The sequence below is a fragment of the Pleurodeles waltl genome, chromosome 3_1 (assembly GCF_031143425.1).
Source record: "Pleurodeles waltl isolate 20211129_DDA chromosome 3_1, aPleWal1.hap1.20221129, whole genome shotgun sequence".
Taxonomy (NCBI): Eukaryota; Metazoa; Chordata; class Amphibia; order Caudata; family Salamandridae; genus Pleurodeles; species Pleurodeles waltl.
The window spans coordinates 1,949,835,835-1,949,847,045 of record NC_090440.1 but is presented as its reverse complement, the minus strand read 5'-3'; positions in this window follow the sequence as shown (position 1 = coordinate 1,949,847,045).

Here is an 11,211-nt window from a genome sequence, read left to right as displayed (position 1 = left end):
AAGTCCCGTCGAATTGGAGAAATAGGGAGGAGTATATGGGAAGGGAAGCTAAATCAGAGAACCATCAACAAAGAGGTTGCATTGTGGTACCACGCTTTGTTAGAAACATCAGATGATAGCGCTTCCCTCCCCTTGTCGAAGTGGGGAGCGACTTTTCCAACTTTAGATGTTATAACACTGTGGCAAAAGTCTTGTTCAATATTGTGGCTTACTACCAGTCCTGCGGGGCTGAAGAAAAATCATTTGTTCACACTCCATAGGGTTTATTGGACTCCGGCCAAATTAACAGCTATTGGGAAAACTCTGAAAAATTGTCCATGGTGCGGGGATGATAAGGCGAATGATATCCATATGTTTTGGCACTGCGCAAAGTTGTTGAATTATTGGGGGGACATAGAGAGTATTTTTAAAGTAATCTTTAATGTAAACTTAGTTGTAAATTCAGCATTAGTGGTGTTTGGGGTGTGGGAACAAGATACAAACTATCAGAAATTGTCAGTTCAGCAGGAGCATTTGTTGTTCATATTAATTCTTCTAGCTAGGCGAGAAATTTGTCGTAAATGGATTGATCCTCTTCCTCCTCGTGTGTTGGATTGGCAGATAGCTGTAAATCGAATCTGTACACTGGAACAACGGGGCCCCCTGTCTAGAAAAGATAATTTTTGGTTATATTGGGAAAATGTGTATCAATAACATATTATTTCTTTGTCATATAAGCTCCTTATACTTTGGAATTTTTAAAGTCCAATGATTAAGATCTCCCCCTCGCTCTCTGGAGGTGCTGCTTTGGCTATGATTGAAAGTGATAACTTTTGATCAATGACACCCGTACGAGAAAGTATAATCAGTAGATTAGAGGGGATGATCTACTGAGGTTTGGGCTATGTACTTGGTGGCATGTTGTCGTTTGTCGTGCCAATGCCTTTCCTACTTAACCAAAGCAGGGGTGATGAATATGAGGAAAAAAAAAAAAAAAAAAATGTTCCTCCATCTTTTCCATGCTCTTCTTAGCCTCAAGAAAACCCGTCAGGTTATTCTGGACAGGGCTTCTTCCTGAGAAGAACATGAATACTAATATCAGGCTATTTGTCGGGGCCTCGTCAAAGCTAAGGTGTTATAGTCGGTCATATAGCGTGATCTGTGTCAGTCTGTTGCAGGGCATGAGCTTTGCTGCAGTGGCTAGTAAGGCAAACATTCTTCTACACAGTACTCATAATAAGTACCAGACTGATGACAGAAGGAATCCTTCCCTTCTAAATGAACTGAACCACACAAGACTCTTGATTTATCTATATTAGATTGAGGCCCTCATTACAACATTGGCGTTAAATGCTGCATACCGCCGTGCTGACGGCCGCCAACATACCGTGACCGCAGCAGTATACCGCTACGGGTATTATGACCCACACAGGGAAATCCGCCACTATACAGACACCCACACAAGTCCACCAAACCAAAGGTCAGTGATAAACTGGTGGTACCAAAACCCACACCGTTAAGCCAACAGGAATACGCCCACAGTATCAGGACCCACGAAGCACCGCGGCGGCCTTTCAACCGTGGTAAACCATTGGCGGTACACACTACTGCGCTCATAATACACACAAACTTACTAAACTCCACCACATTGGACAATTCAAACTACACACACCTGACACACACACACACACACACCACACCCCCCACACCACTACAAAACACACACCCACATTACCCACATCCCTTTCAATGAAAAAAAAGATAGCTAACACAGAGAGAGGCAAGCCAAGAGCACCCACTCAATCTGAGCCACAGAACACCCTCACCCATACACCATCGACGCACCTAACAGCACACACCACAACACATCACCCCACACATACCATTCACACCACATCCATGGCAGCCCAAAGACACCCCAGGTTTTCAGAGGAGGAGCTAAGGGTCATGGTGGAGGAAATCATCCGGGTAGAGCCACAGCTATTTGGATTACAGGTGCAGCAGATGTCCATTGCAAGGAAGATGGAGCTATGGCGGAGAGTCGTGGACAGGGTCAACGCTGTGGGACAGCACCCCAGAACAAGGGATGACATCAGGAAGAGGTGGAACGACCTACAGGGGAAGGTGCGTTCTGTGGTTGCAAGACACCAGGTACCCGTACAGAGGACTGGCGGTGGACCCCCACCTCCTCCCCCACAACTAACAACATGGGAGGAGCAAGTCTTGGCAATAATGCATCCTGAGGGCCTCGCAGGAGTAGCAGGAGGACTGGACTCTGGTAAGTCAAATCATTACTACTATATCCCCCACCCTACCTGCATGCCATCACAAACTCCTACCCCTACCCTCACCCCCATCACTCCACCACCTCACATATACCCCACCATCACAACCCACCCATCCCAACACCAAGCCCTGCATGCAACACCTATGCATGGACACCCATCACTAAAGCATGCCCACTAGAGAGAATCACCTAACCCACAAAATCACCACGCACACAAGGCAAAGCTGACAGAGCAATCACAACCATACAGGGAAACACACCCATGCACAAGATGGCACATTCAAATACAATAACACTGCATTTACCTCCCCACAGGACCCCCACTCAACGTCACTGGAGAGGAGGTGCCACCAACATCCAGTCCCCCCCACAGAAGAGGCCCACAGTGATGACAGCAGCTCTGCACGCCTGGATCACGATGACCAACTTGGCCCAGCAGGGACTTCTGGACAGTCAGGTACCCAGGCACAGTCCCATACCCCCACAGACCCTCCCCCCTCAGAAAACACCAGCACAGAACCCACCAAGCGGGCCCATACCACTGTCCCCAGGACATGTCAATCAGCTATGTGTCCACCACTACAGGGACCCCAGGCAACCCCACAAACCCAAGACAATCAGGGGCCTGGGGTCAGTGGCAGTGGGCACACGGTTCAGGGGACAGAGGCACAGGACAACAGGGAAGCTGGGAGGACTGCTGTGCGACAGGGGGAGGACAGGCCCAGTGAACCCACTCTCCATGAGGCACTTTCAGGGATCCTGGAAGCATATCACCATTCCCAGGAGACCTTGGGCCAGATACTGGCCATGTTGGAGGAGATCCAGCGGCTGCAGGAGGGACAGTACCTGGGGATCAGGGAGGACCTCAAACACATCCACACCATCCTGGTCACCATTGTAGGGGTGCTGGCTGACATGGCCAAAACCATGAGGGAGGCAGTGACACACCAACGGGCCCCTGACACTAGCCACACCGAAGAACAGCCCATCACCTCCCCCGCGCTAGTGGACAGGAGGCCCGCCACTGGAACAACAGGCCACCAGCACCCCACCGGCTGCAGAAGGAGAACCATCCCGCAAACGGTCCTTGTGATCTAGGCAGAAGCCAGAGAACATTGCCAAGACCCCCGCTAGGAAATAAGACTCTCCTCTCCACTCTGTTACCCTGTCTACCTTGAACTGCCATTGCTCCCCTTCCTATGCCCCATTGGGCAATGCACCTATGATACAAAGAGACTGGACTCTAACTGGACATTCCTCCACCTTCACCCAAGCCCATTGAACATCTCCCTCAACCTCTTAGCACTTAAATGAACACCCTTGGAACAAATACAAGTCTGGAGTCTGTCAATTGATTGAAAATATGTATTAGTTCAACAATCTGTAAAGATTGCAATTCATATGTACAGTTATATATACATTGGTATGACCTGTAGTCGGCAGCTGTAAACACACCAGGAGCCAGAGTGGGACACAGAGATCTGAAAATAGAGATGCCAAAGGGTACAGTAAGTGGCCATAGACATAGGGAAATCATGCTGCCATGTCCAATGTCCAACACAAAACTGCAATGTAAAGTGAAGTTACAGTGTCTTACCTGTGTGTCACTGGAAGTACTGCTGTATGAGAGAACGTCTGTTGTCCACATCTTCATCCTCTGCCTCCTCTTCCTCACTGTCCACAGGCTCCACCGCTGCCACAAGACCATCTCCAGGCTCATCCTCCTGCAGAAAAGTCTCCTGGCGTCTCAAGGCCAGGTTGTGCAACATGCAACGATGATCTGGCACACCTTCTTGGGTGAGTAGTACAGGGATCCACCAGTCAGATGGAGGCACCTGAACATGGCCTTCAGGAGGCCGAAGGTTCTTTCAATTATCCGCCTTGTTCACCCATGTGCCTCATTGTAACGTACCTCTGCCCTTGTCCTGGCATTCCTCACTGGGATCAGTAGCCATGAGAGGTTGGGGTAACCAGTCACCTGCAAATATCAAGGGATACCTGTTAGCCACACACTCACCCTTAGGGACAACTCCATACCCTGACGCCAATATATACTGGGTGAGGACCTTGGCCTCACCTATTAGCCACACCTGGTGCCTCTGGAGTTGAGCCATCACATATGGGATGCTGATATTACTCAAGATGAAGGCGTCATGCACTGAGCCAAGATAGTTGGCATTCACATGGGAGATGTACTGGTCTGCCAAACACACCATCTGCACATTCAGAGAGTGATAGCTTTTTCTATTCTTGAGCACTTGTTCATTTCTCCGGGGGAAAGGAGACAATATGCTACATGTGTACCATCAATGGCACCAATGATGTTGGGGATATGTCCCAGGGCAAAAAAGTCAGCCTTCACTGTGGCCAAATCCTCACCTGGGGGAATACGATGTAGCTGCGCATGTGTTTCAGCAGGGAAGACAACACTCTGGTCAACATGTTGGAGAACATTGGCTGAGACATCCCTGATGCCATGGCAACTGTTGTTTGGAAGGAACCACTTGCCAGGAAATGGAGCACTGACAGGACCTGCACTAGAGGGGGTGATACCTGTGGGCTGGCAGATAGCTGAAATGAGGTCTGGCTCCAATTGGGCACACAGTTCTTGGATTGTTCCCCTATCAAGTCTGTAGGTTAGGATAATGTGTTTGTCCTCCATTGTCGCCAGGTCCACCAAGGGTCTGTACACTGAAGGATAGCTCCATCTCATATTCATCTGCAGCGGTTGAAGTTTAGCAGGAAAACGGTGAGCAGAGGGTCATATTCACACATCTATTGAAATAATGATACATATCTTCATTTACAGAACCAGTATGTGAATCCAAGAGTCAGTTGATGTGCGAATGTCTGCTGTGACGCAGTTAGGTGCCATGGCCTGTGCCCCCCAAAATGGCAGCTGCCTGACCTTTGAGGAGAGACAAGTGGAAATAAGGTAATTCCGCTGGCGTGTGCTGTTGCGGTTGGCGGTCAATGACCGCCGTGCAACTCCGCATTGGTTAACATTAGGCCCTATGGGTTCCAGGAGCCAATGGCGATGTACGCCGGCGGTGACGGTATGCCCGCCGCAGACGTGACCGACATTTTCTATCTATGCACTCACTTGGGGATACCTGACCTTCAACAGGAGAGGACCTACTCTGCAAGTGCTGCTGTGACCCGGGTCTGGAAGCGACAATGGCTCATGTGTCTGGGGAAAGGGCCCCTGCCTTCACTTCGGAGGAGTTAGAGAGACTGGTGGATGGGGTCCTACCCCAGTACACTTTACTCTATGGTCCTCCAGACAAACAGGTGAGTACACTGTGAGCATGATGAGTTGGCCATGAATGTATGAAGTGCTGTGTGTGTGTGTAAGCCACATGTATGGGGGAGGCTGAGGTGTCCTGGGCAGAGTGCTGCATGTATGGTGGTAAACGTATGTGCGTAAGGGGATGGGAGGGATATGGTGGGCCATGAGTATGACAGTCCAGACGGTATGACTAATCCCTTTTCTGCTGTCTTTTTCCTGCAGGTCAGTGCCCATCAGAAAAAGGGTATTTGGCGTGCCATCGCCAAGGAGGTGCCGACCCTGGGGGTCTTTGACAGGCGGAGCACCCACTGCCGCAAACGGTGGGGGGACCTGCGTCGCTGGGCAAGGAAGACGGCAGAGGCCCAGCTGGGCCTGGCCTCCCAACGAGGAAGGGGTGCCCGTCGTACCCTGACCCCCCCGATGTTCCGCATCCTGGCGGTGGCCTATCCGGAGTTGGATGGGCGCTTGAGGGCATCACAGCAGCCACAAGGGGGTGAGTACAAATTCAGATTCATGACTTTGCTCATGTTAAGGTATTACCTGGTTGGGGGATGTGGACTGCTGGTGACCCTAGGCCAGGGCGAACATGGCAGGGTAGGACCATATTTGGGCAGGCTCTGAAGCACTCCAACCCCAATAGTGTTAGTGGGTATCTACTACTAGTAGGGTCCTGTGGGTTTCAGGTGTGCAGCTCATGGCGTTAGGCATTGTACCCCATGGGCTGGTGACTAGCTGTGTAACTGGTAGTGCATGGCCTAGTTCATAGGGTAGCTCCCTGTGTGTTGTGTACGCCAACTGTAGTGTTGTTGCTGGCATTGACCAACTGTATCCTCTGTCTCTCCCCTCCATTTTTGTTTTGTCACCCTGTCCTTGTGTGCAGTAGCATTATCTGTCGGAGGAGCAGAGGCACCGGTGACGGAGGGAGCTACATTCCACATGGGCTTGGAGGCCGAATCCACCGACAGTGAGGGCACCAGTGGGATGGAGGGCGAGGGGAGCACCACGACGGAGACAGGACGGGACATCACTGACAGCAACTTCTCCTCTGATGGAAGCTCCCTGGTGGTGCCGGACACCTCTGTCCCACCCCAACCACAGGTACAGCCGCCACCCCCCCTACCAGCACCACCCTCCCAGCGGCCCCTCAGCGTGTTTCCTGTGCCCACTCACCCAGGAGGGTGGGCATCTCCTTCGCCCCAGGGACCTCAGGCCCTGCCCCAGTCAGCCCTGCTTCCCTCAGTTAGGTGGCTATTGACCTCCTGAGATCCCGCACTGAGGGCAGTCAACCATACTGAATGCCATTCAGGGTGTCGAGAGGCATTTGCAACAAACAAATGCATACCTGGAGGGCATTCACTCTGGTGTGGCGGCCCAACAGAGAGAATTTCATGCTCTGGCTTCCTCACTGATGGCAGCCACAGTCCCTGTATCCAGCCTCCCCCTCCAACTTCCTCTACCCAGTCCCAATCCCCTCAACCCCAGCCTATCCCAAGCACACTTCGAACCAGCATTCACCCAAATCAACACACAGAAGTGGCTCAGGCAAACACAAGCACCACACTTCATCTCACAGGCACTCCCACAAGCACCATCCACCATGCAGACACACCAACATCCACTGCCTCCACCGTGTCCCCCTCCTCCTTGTCGTCCACCTCCCTCCCAGTTGCGTCTCCACTCACACCTGCATGCACTACATCCTCATCCACTACCTCCATCATCAGCACGCCCATCACTACACACCCCTCACTGGCAGTCACCACCCCCACATCCATGCACATGTCCCATGTGTCCTCTCCCACTGTCTGTGACCCCTCCTCCCAAAGAACACAAATGCAAGCACACACCCACCCAACAGCGATCCACCTCACAACAGCATCCAGCTCATGTGCCTGCACCCAAAAACAGTAGACTGACACCTCCTACAAGCACTCCCTCTTCCTTCACTCCCAAACCTTCACCCTCTTCCCGCCCCAATGTCCCTAAGAAGCTCTTCCTAGCAAACATTGACCTCTTCCCTACCCTTCCCCCCCGTTCTTCACCTCGGGCCACGGTGGCCAAAACCCAGCCCAGCACCTCAGCCACCAAATCCACATCCGCTGTGGTGTCTGCAGCTGTCAGAGGCTCAAAGGGGGCACCCGTCAGCCCAGTCAGTTTGCCACCAACCCCTGCCAAGGCCAAGAACATTCCACCACCTGGCAAGGTGAAGAAGGGGACAGCATCCAGCAAGGGGAAGGAGCCACAACCACCCAGCAAGGCCACCTCAAAGACTCCAGCTCCAGCTGCCAGACCCAAGGTGACACCACCATCTGCCAAGGGCAGGAAGGGGCACAAAACATCAGCCAAGGAACATCAGCTGTCTGAGCCTGAAGGTGAAGGCCTGGTGGCTACCAGCACAACCTCCAGCACTTGCACCTGCATCGCAGCCAGCACCGCCACCTGCACCGCCGCAAGCACCACTACTGTCAGCAGCAGCAGCCCCAGTGGGCAGCCGTCCAAGGCTGCAAGAGAAGGGCTGGAGCCTCCCCCCACCACTGGCAGCACCACCACCAGCACCGGCACTACCCACACTGTGCAGCCGTAGCCACCGGCAGATGGACTGTAGCCCTCCCTTCATGGACTATCATGCATCCTGGTCACTGCAAATCTCGTGGCTCTGACACCCAGGTGAGGGACTGTAATCTGGCTCCCCCCATGTGCTGCATCACTGGGCACAAAGCCCCCTCCAGAACCAGTAGAAGAAGGCATCCACTCACCTTATTCGTTGGCAGGATGAAGCACACTGGACACAAAGCCCCCCCCGCCCCAGAACCAGTGGAGAAAGACATCCACTCAACCTATCCTTGGCAGGATGAAGCACACTGGGCACCAAGCCCCCTCCAGAACCAGTGGAGAAAGGCATCCACTCACCCTATCCTTGCCAGGATGAAGCACACTGGGCACCAAGCCCCCTCCAGAACCAGTGGAGAAAGGCATCCGCTCACCCTGTCCTTGGCAGGATGAAGCACACTGGGCACAAAGCCCCCTCCAGAACCAGTGCCCCTCCAGAACCAGTGGAGAAAGGCATTCACTCACCGTATCCTTGGCAGGATGAAGCACACCGGGCACAAAGCCCCCTCCAGAACCAGTGGAGAAAGGCATCCACTCACCCCATCCTTGGCAGGACGAAGAACACTGGGCACAAATCCCCCTCCAGAACCAGTGCCCCTCCAGAACCAGTGGAGAAAGGCATCCACTCACCCTATCCTTGGCAGGATGAAGCACACCGGGCACAAAGCCCCCTCCAGAACCAGTGGAGAAAGGCATTCACTCACCCTATCCTTGCCAGGATGAAGCACACTGGGCACCAAGCCCCCTCCAGAACCAGTGGAGAAAGGCATCCACTCACCCTGTCCTTGGCAGGATGAAGCACACTAGGCACAAAGCCCCCTCCAGAACCAGTGGAGAAAGGCATCCACTCACCCTAGTGGAGAAAGGCATCCACTTACCCTATCCTTGGCAGGATGATGCACACTAGGCACAAAGCACCCTCTAGAACCAGTGGAGAAAGGCATCCGCTCACCCTAGTGGAGAAAGGCATCCACTCACCCTATCCTTGGCAGGATGAAGCACACTGGGCACAAAGCTCCCTCCAGAACCAGTGGAACATGTCACCCACTTGAGAGACTGTGGCTTTGCACTTCCCAGGACCAAGCAGTGGGCAATCCACCTACTTGAGCGACTTGAGAAACAGTGGCTTTGCACTCCCCAGGACCAAGCAGTGGGCAAAGCACCCACTTGAGAGACTGTGGCTTTGCACTCCCCAGGACCAAAGAGTGGGCATGGAGCTCCCTCCAGGAGCAGTGGCGTAGTACCATCTTCCGGCTGAGGTGCCCCCCTTTCCCCCTGAGGTGCCTGTGTTTTTGACCTGATGCCCCTGCAGTGTTCTCTCCGTTTTGAGGCAGGAGTCAAGTGTGGGCTTGGCCTATGTGTTATAGCCCAGTGGGCCACGGACTATTTTTGTGTGGACATTGTCCCTCATTTTGTATATATTGTACATACTGTTTATTTATATATGAACGTATTTCTCTAAATTTCTAATATTCCACTATTTTGACTCCATTCCTTTTGTCCTTGCTTCATTCCAGAGGGTTACAGGGTGTATATGTAATGTTGTTGCATTTGTTTGTGTGTATGGTGTTGGGGGTGAGGGTGGGGGTGTTGCGTGTGTGTGTCACTTTCTTGTTTCCTCCCCCCCTCCCCTGTGTACTAGGTGTAGTACTCACCGTGGGCGTCGTCGCCGGCGTTGGTACTCCTGGTATATGAGTAGATACACCAGCATGGGTAACACCTGTAGTTCGGGCTCCATGGCGTCCTGGTTCTTCCTTGAGTGTCGAGAAGTGAGCGGTTTCCCTTCTGTGTACTGTTTCCGCCGTGCTTTTGATGGCATTGGTACCTCCCCGGAAAGGCTGGCAGATGGGCGGGTTGTAATTGTCTTCCACCTGTCTGTTGGCGGTTACCGCTGCGGTGTTTGTTGCTACCACTGTGGCGGTGGGAGTGTTAAAGTGGCTGTATGTGTTGGCGGTTTCCGCCGTGGTCATGATTCCATTTTTGTTACCGCCGGCCTGTTGGCGGTATTACCGCCACTTTAACACCGACCACCAGAGTTGTAATGAGGGCCTTAATAAGCTCAATACACTGCATCACAGAGTTTGAGTACCTTTATCACCTGCAACAAATAAAAACGTGGGAGATAGCAAAACTGCTGGCAATGTAACATGGAGATAATATGATGGAAAAGAATAAGTAAATAAAGCAGGATTGGTTGGCTCCGAAACACAGAGATTGAAGACCTTCACAAAGTCAGGATGCTTACTGACAATGAGATCTGACGGACTGCCAATCTTGCACAATATCAAGCCCTGTAGTTGGAAAAGTGGTATTTCATCCAGCAAAGTGGGGGTCTCTTCACATGTCAAAAAATGTCTATGTGGCTCTCTAATTTTAACTGCCCTAAGTATCTTCTATATATCCCCCGGGTCCTCAGCGAGTGAGTTCATACCTGTCAGACAGGAAACCGAGTAATGGATCAAATTAAGGATTAGACTGGCAAAATGCAAAAAAAGTTGCCCCCACTACGGAATGTGATGAGGAGCCCTTGAGTCTTGCATATCTCACAAGTATCCACTGGCCTTGGGCTGAATGGGGGCCCGTGAGGTGCTCAGGATCCCTTGAAGGACCCTCCAAACCCCCAGTGCGGCGGGAACCTGAATTACACCCCTGGAATTATTTTCTGCTATTGCGTCTGTTCCTGCAACTAAAAGGGCTTTAAAAAAAAAAAAAAAGCACTTTTCTTTTCAGACTTTGAGCCTTTTTTCCTAAAATAGATCTCCAGTTATTTGTGATGATCTAATTTTAAAATGTTTTAAACAATTAAATCCTTTAAATGATAAAAAATAATCTGAAGCTATGCACAGAGAATGCATATTAAACTGAGTAAAACTATGTAGGTCTTATGGAAGATGCATGTGGTGTCCAGCAATTTTGTAAAGAATGTTTGACTGTGTTTTATGGGCTTTGTTTTTTATGAATTCACACTTGAAATATGAACTGGGAAAAGACAAAAAGCAGCACAGACCGAGATGAAGACAAAGGCCATCTTGGTGGGATTTAGCAA